At 43.7% G+C, this 13,569-nt stretch overlaps 1 long non-coding RNA gene across 1 annotated transcript in view; it reads right to left on the bottom strand.

The window, feature by feature from the left end:
* LOC307212810 overlaps positions 1–13,569 on the bottom strand; it is a 571,259-nt gene that overhangs the window by 134,698 nt on the left and 422,992 nt on the right. The window lies entirely within an intron of this gene.

Raw genomic sequence — 13,569 nt, 5'->3', positions numbered from 1 at the left:
ATACACAAGGAGGAAAAGGAACAAAAGGACGTTTGAGTTCTGGATGTTTTAACGTTTTGTGGTAGCACATGCAATAGTGTGCCTGGGCATTGCAGCTGTGTAAGCCGAGTAACATCCACACTTGCCCTGAGATCCGCATAGCATCAAGGAAGCCCACCTAGTATGCCCAGCTACGTGGGTCACTGTTAACTTTGCTAAAAATAACAAGCCCCATACACAAGGAAGGCCCCAACAATTGAGAAAACCAGTCAGGAAGCAGCAGCAAGCAACTGTTTGCAAAAGCTGCTTTATAAATGGAAAATGCCATTCCTTTTTCGAGAGGATATGTTGCTCTGCCTTTCTTCGTTGATCATAGCAGAAGGACAATCTTCTTCTGTTCGGCTCCGCAGTCCAGCCTCAATGGCTCTTAAAGGTAAAGGTAAAGGGACCCCTGACCATTAGGTCCAGTCGTGGCCAATTCTGGGGTTGCGGCGCTCATCTCGCTTTATTGGGCAAGGGAGCCGGCGTACAGCTTCCGGGTCATGTGGCCAGCATGACTAAGCCGCTTCTGGCGAATCAGAGCAGCACACAGAAACGCCATTTACCTTCCCGCCGGAGCGGTACCTATTTATCTACTTGCACTTTGACGTGCTTTCAAACTGCTAGGTTGGCAGGAGCAGGGACCAAGCAACGGGAGCTCACCCTGTTGCGGGGATTCGAACCACCAACCTTCTGATCGGCAAGTCCTAGGCTCTGTGGTTTAACCCGCAGCGCCACCCGCGTCCCAATGACTATTAGAAAGCAGGGCTGCATCTTTGAAATGCAGCTAGTTGAGAAGTCCCAGTAATGGCAGACAAAACATTAATAGTAACAGCTACAGAGCTCTCTAGCATATCCTCCCTATATTGGCTTTCTTAGCAGAGCCTCTGGGCAAGCCATTTCTGTTGCCTTGGTGTTGATCTTAAGTCAAGAAGGCTGGAAGTGAATCTTGCTATGTCTAGCCCTTTATCTTCAAAGTGAGCTGAGACAATCTAGAACCTTGAATTTCAGAGAGGCTTATCCATAGCCTGAATACGTTCCATGAAATGTGTGCCTAGCCACAGTGAGGCACATCCGTTGTTGGCAGTGAGCAACATTTGCTTTGATGGGACTGGTGGGCTAAAGTCTGCAAAGACATTTGTAGATTCTGGGGGCTTTTGCACCTAGAAAGTACCATGTAAAACAGAGGTGGGAGAACGTTTTCAGCTGGAACTCACGGGAACTCAGTTCTGGCATGTTCCAAGTGGGCAACATTGCCATTATAAGAGAATAAAGGTGAGTTCCGGCAATTCTATTTTCTAGAAAAATTGCACTGGACTGGGCATGTTCAGTTCTCATTGGGTTGTTCTCTCTCTCTCTCTCTCTCTCTCTCTCTCTCTCTCTCTCTCCTCTCCCTCTCCCTCTCCCTCTCTCCCTCTCTCTCCGTTTGTGTGTGTGTGTGTGTGTGTGTGTGTATGGAAGCGGTGTGTTGTTCTCTTGAGATTTCTTTTTTTATGGCAATCTTCTGCAAACCTTGGTATTCCCCTGGGAATGTTGTTTCTTCCCCTCTTGCAAACTTGTTTTGGCTCCATTTCTCTTGACACTCACTAGCAGAGTTGAGAACTATCTTATGATAGTTTATGTACTTAAAAATCTTATGATAGTTTATGTACTTAAAAATAGTGAATAGAGGAATCTGAGCCTCCCAACTGGAAAAGCCTCACCAAGTATGACTAGGAGGTCAGTCTAGACCTGAGGTTGTACTTGTACTACCTCATATTAGGATTTGCTCACAACCACTACTGCTGACTTCTAGCCCTCCCTGTTGCCCCATTGTTTTGTCCCAAATTTTCTTTGTAATGCAGTAAGGTACTGATGGTAGTAGCAGTAGCATCAGCAGCCAGCAAAGAATATATCTCCCTCTCTCTCTTCCTTCCATTTCTGCTCTTTTCCTCTCTCTTTTAGACCCAATGAATTCTGTAACAGCAACATTCCAAGTACAAGTTGCTCTTAGAAATGTAACTCACCTGAATTTGGCCAAGAAGCACCATATATTTGAATTCTGAATCACAGAGTTCTAAAAATCTGATTGTAAATACAATGGAACCTTGGTTTTTGAACGTAATCCATTCCGGAAGACCGTTTGACTTCTGAAGAAGAAGAAGAGTTTGGATTTGATATCCCGCTTTATCACAACCCAAAGGAGTCTCAAAGTGGCTAACATTCTCCTTTCCCTTCCTCCCCCACAACAAACACTCTGTGAGGTGAGTGGGGCTGAGAGACTTCAGAGAAGTGGGACTAGCCCAAGGTCACCCAGCAGCTGCATGTGGAGGAGTGGGGAAGCGAACCCGGTTCCCCAGATTACGAGACTACCACTCTGAAATGTTTGAAAACTGAAAACCAAAGGGCTCTCAGCAATTTCAATGGGGGTGAAAGAGAAATGTGCCTTGGAAGCCATTTGAGTTCCAAAAAACATTCAAAATCGGAAGCATTCTCTTCCAGGTTTTCGCCATTTGGCTTCTGAAACGTTCGACAGTTGAGACGTTCAAAAACTGAGGTTCCACTGTATATGCCAAATGGAAGTTATTTTCATACATTCATTTTAAATCAAGGCGGAGTAAGCTTAGCTGAAACTATAGCATGTTTTTGGTACGCTGAGGACTTTTTGGTACGTTACGGCATGTGAGTGCTTCCCATGTCTGCTTTTTGCTATAAGTGGCGTGGTGTCATCCCAAAAAGAAAGAAAGAGGGAAATAAAGAAAAATGTCTACATCTCACAGGGGAGATGGGCTAATTCCCTTTTCAGACTAGACAACATGTGTCAAAAAAGCTAAGGCCTGAGTCATGTGCCTGTCTCCGTGCCTCATAGAAACTATTAAAACTTCAAAATTAACAAAAAGCAATTTCATGTTAGCAATTTGTACTTTTATCGGTTACTTTCTGTAATAAACGTTTAAGTATGTCTCTGTTTAAATTCTGGAATGAAAAGTAATATAGGATCAAGACAATTCATATTTCTCTTAGGGGAACTATGTCTGCAGCTGGGGCCAGGAACACTCATGTGCTTGAATAGCTGGCAAGTGCCACGGCTGGATTAATTGGTATGCTAACTATGCTACGAAGCAAGGCTCTAGATAAACGGGGGTCTCCGCTGCAGTTTAGTTATATGGGAGTTTTCTAAGGAAACTATTCGCTTTCACTTCTTAGAGATTAATATTATCTTCACAGTTTATTTATTTATTACATTTTTGTCTCGGCCTTCCTCCAGGGAGCTCTGAGCAGTGTACATAGCTGTCTTCCTTTCCTCATTTTATTCTCAAAGCAATTCTGTCAGTCACTGTCCCTAAGTCACCCAGCAGTGAGCTTTAGGGCTGAGAGGGAATCTGAATCGAGGACTCCCTAGTCTTAGTCAGACACTCTAACAGGGGGTGTGATGGGAGGAAGAAGAGAAGGAAGAGGAGAAACAGATGAGAGGGAGAGAGAAGGGGGAGGAGAGAGAGAGGAAAATAAGAGAGAATGATAAGGAATGGTGGAAATGAGTCACAGAACTGTAGAGTTGGAAAGGACGCTGGGGATCATCAAGTCTAACCCCCTGAAAGACAGGAATATGCAGCTGTCCTATGTGGGAATCGAACCTGCAACCTGGGCATTATCAGCACCAAGCTCTAACCAACTGAGCTATGGTTGCCTCCTTCAGCTTTAGTCCCACCCACCTTTGCTATATGCCTCCAATAAATTGTCCCCTGCAGAATGTGGCCATTGATATAATTCCCCACCGGTCCTACACAAACCACTGTACAACAGTCATTCTCTCTCTCTCTCTCTCTCTCTCTCTCTCTCTCTCTTTTTTTTTTTTTTAAAGAATAAACCATTCCCCTCTCAGAGCAAGAGCTTGTTGAGTCCTAGAAGACTGAAGGTTGAACCCAATGGTGTCCTTCCATTTGAAGAAGGGGGTTTGATCCAGTAGAGGCCTCCACTAATGAAACGGAGGAGGTGATTTTCATACATTCTCAGCCACCCCCATGGCATCCTCACCATCGCAATGAAAGTCAGAATGGCAGGATGGATGAAATTGCCTTCAAAAGCCCACAAACGATGGATGCTACTGGACACAACCTTAAGCCTGCAATTCTATGCACACTTACTTGACATTAGGGATGGATCGGTTAATGCCAAGGTGTCATGGGCAACTTACACCCGCTTGGAGCAACTCCTCAACACCTTCCACATGCACTGGGAGAGAAAGATTTTGGGCATCGTATGGCAGGGCAGTCGCAAACAAAGAAGTGCTCTTCCAAGTCCATATTTGCACTCCTGTCTCAGCGATGTCTATGCTGGCTTGGTCAAGTATTTATTTTTATGTTTAAAACTATTCATCCAGGGGGACTTAACTCTGAATTAGACCTCAATTGTTTTATTTGATTATCTGTATCTTTGCTGTTACTTTGTACTGTGTCTTTCAACTCAGTCTCCTTGTTATTAGTATCACCTGGGCTTGGCTATATATATTTTTCAAAAAAAATGTTGTTAGTAACAGTGACTACATAATCGCATGAGTACTGTTCCAAAGTATTTTTCATTCTCATGTATATTATATCTATTCGAGAAAAGATTGGGTATGTAACTTTTTTATATTACAGTTTATAATTTCTACGCTATTTGAAGTTGTTGTTATGCATGTGCAGGTCATCGTTTGAATATTTTATTTTCAGTTAATGAAGAAATTACATATCTCTCTACTCATGAGTGTTGAACTAATTGGCTGATGAAGAATTCAATGAAACAATAGTTGTTATCTGGAAACACTGTTCAGCAGAGTTCAGAGTTGGACATCAGAATTGGACATTTGCTGATTATACAAAGCTTCACAGCTTTTCTCTGCTGGGTAAAGTCTGGCACTGTGATTCATTTAAGGACTTTCAGAGATTTTCAGAGACTTCAGTTGGTTAGTTTTGATGTTTTAAATTAGTCCATAAAGTTTTTCACATTGTAATTGTTTCTGGTCATTGTGTTGCTTTTGATACACATAATGGAGGGTGGCAGGATCCCCAGGGTTGTGATATGTGGGGAGCTGGCTTCAGGCACCAGGCCTATTGGCAGACCAACGCTGTGTTACAAGTTGGATCCTCCTAACAGAGGGTCCATGTTGTGTTCAGCCCTGAAACTCTTCCCTAACCAGCTTGTGGGCGGGGCTTGCCACAGTTGTGCCAATAGCCTTTAGCCAATCAGCAGCGTGGCAAGGTTGGGGGTATTTATTTGGCAGCACGATGTAGGGACCTCCTTTTGCTTCGCGCTGCTGAACACCCGCCCACCCACCCACCCGTTAATTAGGTTGTGTTTGGCCTTGCTTTGGACTTCGGTTGCTTGCCTGTTTTGGAATGGGGGCCAGGTAGGAATTTTTCCCAATGTGGCAGATTGGCTGTGGCCACTTGGTTTTTGCCTACCTCTTAGCAATCGTCACAACTTTGTAAGGTTTGGGGGTTAGGCATTGGTTTAGGGGAATGTGGAGAGGGGAGGTGCGGCATCACTTGCCCCTCCAATGAATAGGGTATTCAGTTAAAGGAATCCGGGGGTCTGGATCTTGTCCGAAGCCCGGAGATGGGCTAGGGCCATGCCAGGACCCCTGGGAACCCCAGGGGTGAGCACCAGTATATATACATTGATGGAGTTCCCCCTGCTGGTTGTTTACCCTTCCAGGCTTCCTGCAGGGTGGGGCAGGAATCAGATATAGTTTCATAGAATCATAGAATCATAGAGTTGGAAGAGACCACAAGGGCCATCGAGTCCAACCCCCTGCCAAGCAGGAAACACCATCAGAGCACTCCTGACATATGGTTGTCAAGCCTCTGCTTAAAGACCTCCAAAGAAGGAGACTCCACCACACTCCTTGGCAGCAAATTCCACTGTCGAACAGCTCTTACTGTCAGGAAGTTCTTCCTAATGTTTAGGTGGAATCTTCTTTCTTGTAGTTTGGAACCATTGCTCCGTGTCCACTTCTCTGGAGCAGCAGAAAACAACCTTTCTCCCTCCTCTATGTGACATCCTTTTATATATTTGAACATGGCTATCATATCACCCCTTAACCTCCTCTTCTCCAGGCTAAACATGCCCAGCTCCCTTAGCCGTTCCTCATAAGGCATCGTTTCCAGGCCTTTGACCATTTTGGTTGCCCTCCTCTGGACACGTTCCAGTTTGTCAGTGTCCAAACTTTGATACCAATTTTGATACCAATGCCTAAACCAATACCAATCACATTTGTGTATTTTAATAAATTTGTGGCCAAAATTTGCCCATTAACATTTAAACTAAATTCTGTCTCCACTGTGTCTTTATTTCCATGGGGGACAGGTTTTGGGGCTCGAAGCACAAAGATGCCTGCAAATGTGACAGGAAGGCTGACGGCAATAATCCCACCGTGCGGGAATCCATTGCAGGGGGCCACAGTGCCTGGTGATAATCAATGCGGTTGTGTATCCACAGCAGTGACTAGAGGAGGAATGACAACAGGGAGGAGCGCAGAAGGAAGAAACGCCATGGCACAACTGCATCAGCACAACCGGGGCTCCTTCATCTGCCCCAGCTGCAACAAAACATGTCTCTCCCATATTGGTCTTTACAGCCACAGCAGGTGCCGTAACTCTCTGACAGTCAGGGGCGTAACTAGCTGCTCTAGCAGGGGCGGGGCGATCCAGCCACAGGGGCGTCATGGGGATCCGTGCACGGGGATGCCGCAGTGATCCATTTCAGGCAGTGTGGAGCCCCGAGCCACTGTGTCTCTCCCAGGAGAGACGTGTGGCTCAGGTGCGCTGCAGGCCAGGCGCTGTGGTAAGTGCTGTCCCTTGCAGTGTGCCATTTTGTCACACACCCCCCCCAAGGATGACACCCGGGGCAAACTGCACCCCCGCACCCCCTTTCCTACACTGCTGGCGACAGTTCGACTTCACTCCCTAAGGCACACTCCTCCATAGTTTCCCAGGACAAATGATTGCCAGCCAACCATTCTGTAGTTTTGACTAATGTATAGTTTTGCAAGCAATTTTCCCCAATACAGTCATACCTTGGGTTACAGACGCTTCAAGTTGCGCATTTTCAAGTTGCACACCACACCGAACCCAGAAGCACCGGAATGGGTTACTTCCGGGTTTCGGCACTCGCGCATGCGCAAAACCACTAAATCACGCTTTGCGCATGTACAGAAGCGCTAAATCACACTTTGTGCATGCGCAGAAGTGCCAAATCGTGACCCGCGCATGCACAGAGGCAGCACTGCGGGTTGCAAATATGCCTACCGCGCTGATCAAGTTCGCAATCCGAGCATCCACTGTATAATACATTTTGCATGCTATTTTCCCTAATGTATTCATTTTCATGCACACTTTCCCCTAACATATGCATTTTTTGGAAACATTGTTTCAAGAACTCCACTGCAAATTTAGATAAGTGCAGATTTTAGTCTGTGTATTGCTCTGTGTATTGTTTTGGAATTGTGAATCTGGTAGATGCACCTATAACTGCTAATTTGATTGATTTTCTGGCACAGCTGAACTCAGACACAGCTGAACTCAGTGGATCTTACTTTTATTTAACAAAATTTATATACTGCTTGATTGTAATGAAACCTCCAATTGGCTAAACATCAGTAGGATTGCACAGTCCATCAATACGCTGAGTGTGATATCTATACTCTGATCTAGGAAATGCTGATACAGTCGTATCTTGGAAGCCGAACGCCTTGGCATTTGTACATTTTGGCTCCCGAACGCCACAAACCCAGAAGTGAGTGTTTCAGTTTGCAAACGTTCTTTGGAAGCCTATCATCTGACACGACTTCCACAGCTACCAATTACATACAGGAAGCTCCTGCAGCCAATTGGAATCCGCACCTTGGTTGTCGAACGTTTTGGAAGTCGAACGGACTTCCAGAACGGATTCCATTCAGCTTCCAAGGTATGACTGTATATCAGTTGAGCAGCAGCTGGCATTAGATAGATACATCTTTTAACAAGTTAAATAAAATATTTGAATATTGGATGAATTCTACTTTCCGGACCACAAAAGACAAACGAGCCTTTTAGCTTTCTGGCCACTTACAACTAATTATGAAGTAATTACTCTTGCAAGCATGAATGGATTGCAAAACCATCATTCCTCTAAGTAAATTTAAACAGCACCCTTGATCTCTATCAGGAAGATCCCCCCCCCTTCTTTAAGTAATAACACATTGCAGGAAAGCTTTCCCCTTCCATCTGTTCAAATGGAAACATGTGGTATTAGAGTTCTAATACCATGCCCTTGGTACAGATATACCTTAGAGACTTCTCTTGGAAAACTTTGTAGTTAGAGAACAATTTGCGGGCAGTTAATTCACTCCCTTGTTGAGGACTGCATTCCCTCGAGTTAAATGTGCTATTCTGATGGTAACGGTAAATTAAATGAACCAACATGTGATCACATTTACATAATATGGTTCTTATTTTCACAGCAAACGCATGATCATCTGGCAGACAGTAATCGTAGAATGGAAGAGAATCCTGCATGCTTCCTGTCGGTGTTCTGTGTAGGCTTAGTGCAGAGAAACTAAATGTCCCAGGATCATTTCGGTCCTAGTCTTCCCCAATTCATAAACCCAAGATCAAGTCACAGAACCAAGATGAAACATCAGCTGCTGCAGGATGCAGACATCAGATTTCTTGTGGGACCCAAGTCAGAGCATATCACCTGTACCAGTTGCTAGTATGTTTTGGGGCCCAATTTAAAGTGCTAGAGACTGCTTTTGAGACCCTAAAGGGTTTGGAAACAGGTTATCTGAAGGAGCACTTGCGCCTGTATGAATCTGCTGAGGCCTTGAGATCAGCTGCAGGGATTAGCAGGCACAAGAGACAGGGGCTTTTCCATGGTGGCCCAGTCACTGTTGAACTCCCTCCTGTGGGATGTGTATCTGGCTGTGGCTCCCTCTCTGGTTGTGTTCAAATGAGCTTTAAAAGCTGCTTTTTAATTGAACGGAACAGAAATATTTTGAATTAAAGATGTAACATGGCTCAGACCAGCTACTTCATTTAAAAACCAAGCTGTCATCGATGGCAGCCCAACTTAGAGTGCTTTGCAATAATTCAAACACAAAGTTATCAAAATGTGGAGTACTGTGGCCAGGCTGTCTCTGTCCAGAAAGTAGCAAACCAGTCATAGCTTGGAAAAGACACCAGTGTAGGCATATTTTTCCAATGAAAATAGGGATGTCCTCCACCTCCTCCTCCTCCTCCTCCTCCTCCTCCTCCTCCTTCTTCTTCTTCTTCTTCTGCTGCTGCTGTTGTTGTTGTTGTTGTTGTTGTTGTTGTTGTTGTTGTAATACTATTTATACTCCACCCATCTGACTGGGTTGCCCCAGCCACTCTGGGAGGCTTCCAACATATATAAAAACACAATACATCAATAAACATTTCAAAATTTCCCTATAGAGGGCTGTCTTCAGATGGCTCGAGGGTCAGATAACTCCATAACCTCCAACATTTCTCTGAGGAAAAGATGGACATCCTATGGGAAAGCAGGACATTCCAGGATCAAATCAGAAACCGGAACGGCTTCTGTAAATCTGGGACTGTCCCTGGAAAATAGGGACACTCGGAGGGTCTGCATCAAAAAACATAAAACAATAAGCTCTCTCCACAAGTGTATATTTACCATTAATGGTCCACTCTGCATTGAAAAACTGAGCAATCATTTTTTAGAAAAATTAAGAGCTCATCTTTAAACAAACAAAGTGCATGTGTTTACAAGGCAGTACAGTTGCCTCAGCGCAGTTCATTGCTGGATGTTAGTATGCCCAGGGGAGTATCTTCAAACCTCTGCTGTGATGCAGGCCGAAATATTTCTGTTAATTGAAGTTGCTGCTTTTCAAAGTTATGTGTGAAACTCATCTTCAGAATTTTGATTAAGAACTGCTCTTGTTGTGCACTTCCTTCCATTCCTGTAGTAGACCTCTAACAGGACTTTCAGATTTCTGCTGCTTTCTAATTCAAAATATGTGTTGCTAGCACAGGCTTGGCACCAATGAGACCTCAGTAACTCTTTACCCTTACATTCCCTGGCAAGCTTGACTCTAAATCCCTGTGGATCATCATATTGTAAAAAGAACATAATATACATTGAAACTATTTTTACAACTGTCATCTTAACATCCGCTATTTTTCTGTGCTGATAGAACTCCATAACATTTTCAGACTGGCGAGTGGGGAGAAATGAAAATACAATATGTAAATATTCCTGCATTTCAAGAAGGAAGGGAGAGTCCTGAGCACATTCAAATTATCCTTTCAATGGAAATATTTTTCAGAAATATAAATGACACATGAACATAAGTGAAAACAGGCCAAAGGATTATTTCATGAACTTAGCTCTCGGGGCTAGGAACAATTCCTGAAAATACTTATAATACCAAACCTTTGCGAAGAATCTAAACAGAAAGGTGCTTACAATAGATGTTTCCTCCGTTTCTTTTTAATCGATGGCCTGCGTGTGTGTTAGATGAAGCACTGTTTTAATTCCAAAAGCCCAATTGTTATATATATATAAAACAACTGGGCTTTGGGTATTAAAATAGTACTCATTTAACATTCTTGAAGAGAATCGTCAAGCAAATAGAGAAGTTGGAAAAGCCACATATTTCATGAAATCAAATTGGAAAGTTAGTTTGCAGTTTCATTCCCAGGATATAGGCTCCCTTTTTCTGCTTTATGAATAGCCCATGTTCATAAGGGACAAAAACTTCCGCCATCTACCATGTCACTCTCTAGAGTTGTTCCACACAGGTTAGGTGCATCTGTCGTGTACTGAATTGAGCTTTTTGATCCACCATCACTGAGTAACACATAGAACAGTTTGTGAGAAACTAGTATTAAAATAAAATAAAGGTGTGTGCTTACAGGTAAACAGATACCAGTGTGCATGCCCATAATGACCTCAGGGAAGGCCAGCCCACCCATGAAGTGGCGTGAAGTAGCTGCCTCGGGCAGCAGAAGACCCCAAGGGACCACCCTCATGGATGCCTCCTGCCAGTCCTCCATCTCTGCCAGAGAAGCGGTGCCAGGATAGGTGCTGATTTCCTGCTGGTTTCCTGCAAGATCTTGTGGGATCTCATCAAAGTCTTGCAAGACGGCCTGCAATCTGCCCAGGGCTGCATGAGGAAACGAAACAACAAGGAGCCTTTCATGTGAACAACTCCAAATACTTACCTAGTTTGGAGTGAGGCATCACTAACTTTTATTTTTGGACTGCTCTTTTGTGCAAGCGTGGTAGATCACAAAAGGTGTATGTGCACATATAGACAAATAATCATGGATCCCAGCTTTCCTGTCCTGGAGCAACACACACACACACACGTGTCTGCTGTTTTGTGCAAATCTGGTAGATTTGTGGTGCACCCAAAGCTGAACTGCAGCTGGGTCTTGACAACGTTTCGGTGTTTGCTGAAATCTGCAAATTGAGGCAGGAAAGCTTTCCCCCCCAGAAGCTACTATGCAAGTAGGTAACACCCAGAAACAATGGCTTGACTGCACAGTTTGTGCACTAGGAAAATACAAAATCTAGGTCGGTCTATTGAAGCTCCATTCTTGCCTCTTCCATGGACTTCCCTAGATATTCATGCTGGAGCTAGCATTTACAGTAGAATCAACACACTTCTTTTTACACCAAGAAAAGAAAGAGCCTTTTTATGTGACTAGAAAATACAAACCTACTGGAATTCTAGGCATTGTAAAGCATAGGACTGATAACTATCTAACACATACTTGCTGGATCTGCTAAAGTTCCTTTTGAGCTTCACAGCAACTGTTATAACTGCAGTCATTTCCTCTTATTTATTGCCATTCTGTAATTCCTCATGTAATTGCTTTTGTGGTAATAACTTTGTCCCTTCTTTCCTGGATATTAACACTTGGGTAAGGTATTTAAAGAATGTCACAACTAAGAAAAATGGGTTAGAAAGTCAATAAATGAACTTTCCCATATAATTGCAAACCATATCTATACAGAGTTGGGATACAGGCCAACTCTGGCCTGCTTCAAACCTCAGCGATACGTAAAGTCCTACAGAGATTCTCAGCCATGGGCCTTTCCACGTTGTTGTTGTTGTTGTTGTCATCACCCCATCCATCTGACTGGGTTTTCCCAGCTACTCTCCTTTGTGCAGGATTTGGGAGGAGCTTAGGGTGCTTACAATCGTTTTCGTGAGTGACTGACATCCATTTTATGTCCATTTGCTATTGGTTGTTCTGCATAACCTCCACAGGAAGTGTTTCCATCTCAGAGGCGGGGAATATCTGTCCTGTAGGCTAATTCTGGCCTGCCAGGAGGTCCAAGTTGCCGTTTTCCCCCCAAACCATGCCCACCAACCCATGAGTTGACACCACTCATGACATCAGCTGATGGGTGTTGTGGTGAAGTTAAATCCTGCATTTGCAGTAGCTGCACGCCCTTGCTCCCAGCAGTGAACAAAAGTACACAGCCAAACTAAACAGGATTTCACCCGTGCTCCTGAGTTAGGAAGGGGGTTGCATTATGACTCGCTGCTGAAACAGAGATTCCCCACATTATTTTTGCTGAGGTTCCCATGCAAAGCTGCATGGGATCCCCTCCTACCACAATGGGGAAACCCCTCCCTTTTTGCAGATGATTCTGAGGCATGCCTCTACCTGATTAATATATGAAAACTTTATATATATACCATATGACCTTTAAAGTCCTAAATGGCCTCGACCCAGTATACCTGAAGTAGTGTCTCCACCCCCATCGTTCAGCCCAGACACTGAGGTCCAGCTCCGAGGGCCTTCTGGTGATACCCTCACGGCGAGAAGCGAAGTTACAGGGAACCACGCAGAGGGCCTTCTCAGTAGTGGTGTCTACCCTGTGAAATGCCCTCCCACCAGATGTCAAGGAAATAAACAACTATCTTACTTTTAGGAGTAACCCTGTTTAGAGATGTTTTTAATGTTTAATGCTGTATCATGTTTTTAATATTCAGTTGGGAGCCACCCAGAGTCGCTGGGGAAACCCAGCCAGGTGGGCGGGGTATAAATAAAAAATAAATTATTATTATTATTATTACAGAGGCGCCAAATTTTCCCCAAGAAATCCAAAATGAAATGTCGTTTTGTTTCTGGATTGCAGGTAGACAATAACCTTGATCCCTGCCAATTGTTACTTTCTTGTTTATTTTAGTATTACTGCTCTTCTGGTCGCCTATATATACTGAATATCTTACATACACTAACATTTTTTGTTTGTTTGAATATTTCTAAGCCAAATTCCAATTTGTTGTTTTCTGTCTGCAGTTTTTTTAAAAAATATATATTTTATTTTTCCATTTACAATATTTTAACAACAAAAATTAAAGCAAATTCAACCTGCCTTTTCTTCGCCTCCCCTCCCCCTCTGCAGTTCCTTATTTTATATCGTAATCTTACTGCATAACCAATTCAAACCTATTTACAAGTTTAACCTTTTTACTCCCTTTAATTTATTTCTTCCTGCTCGTGTTCTTGTGAATCCTGCTAATGTTTTTAATTGTTTGCGTGTTGA

Source organism: Podarcis cretensis, assembly GCF_951804945.1.
Source record: "Podarcis cretensis genome assembly, chromosome: 3".
NCBI classification, from domain to species: domain Eukaryota; kingdom Metazoa; phylum Chordata; class Lepidosauria; order Squamata; family Lacertidae; genus Podarcis; species Podarcis cretensis.
This window is presented reverse-complemented; position numbering and strand designations above follow the sequence as displayed.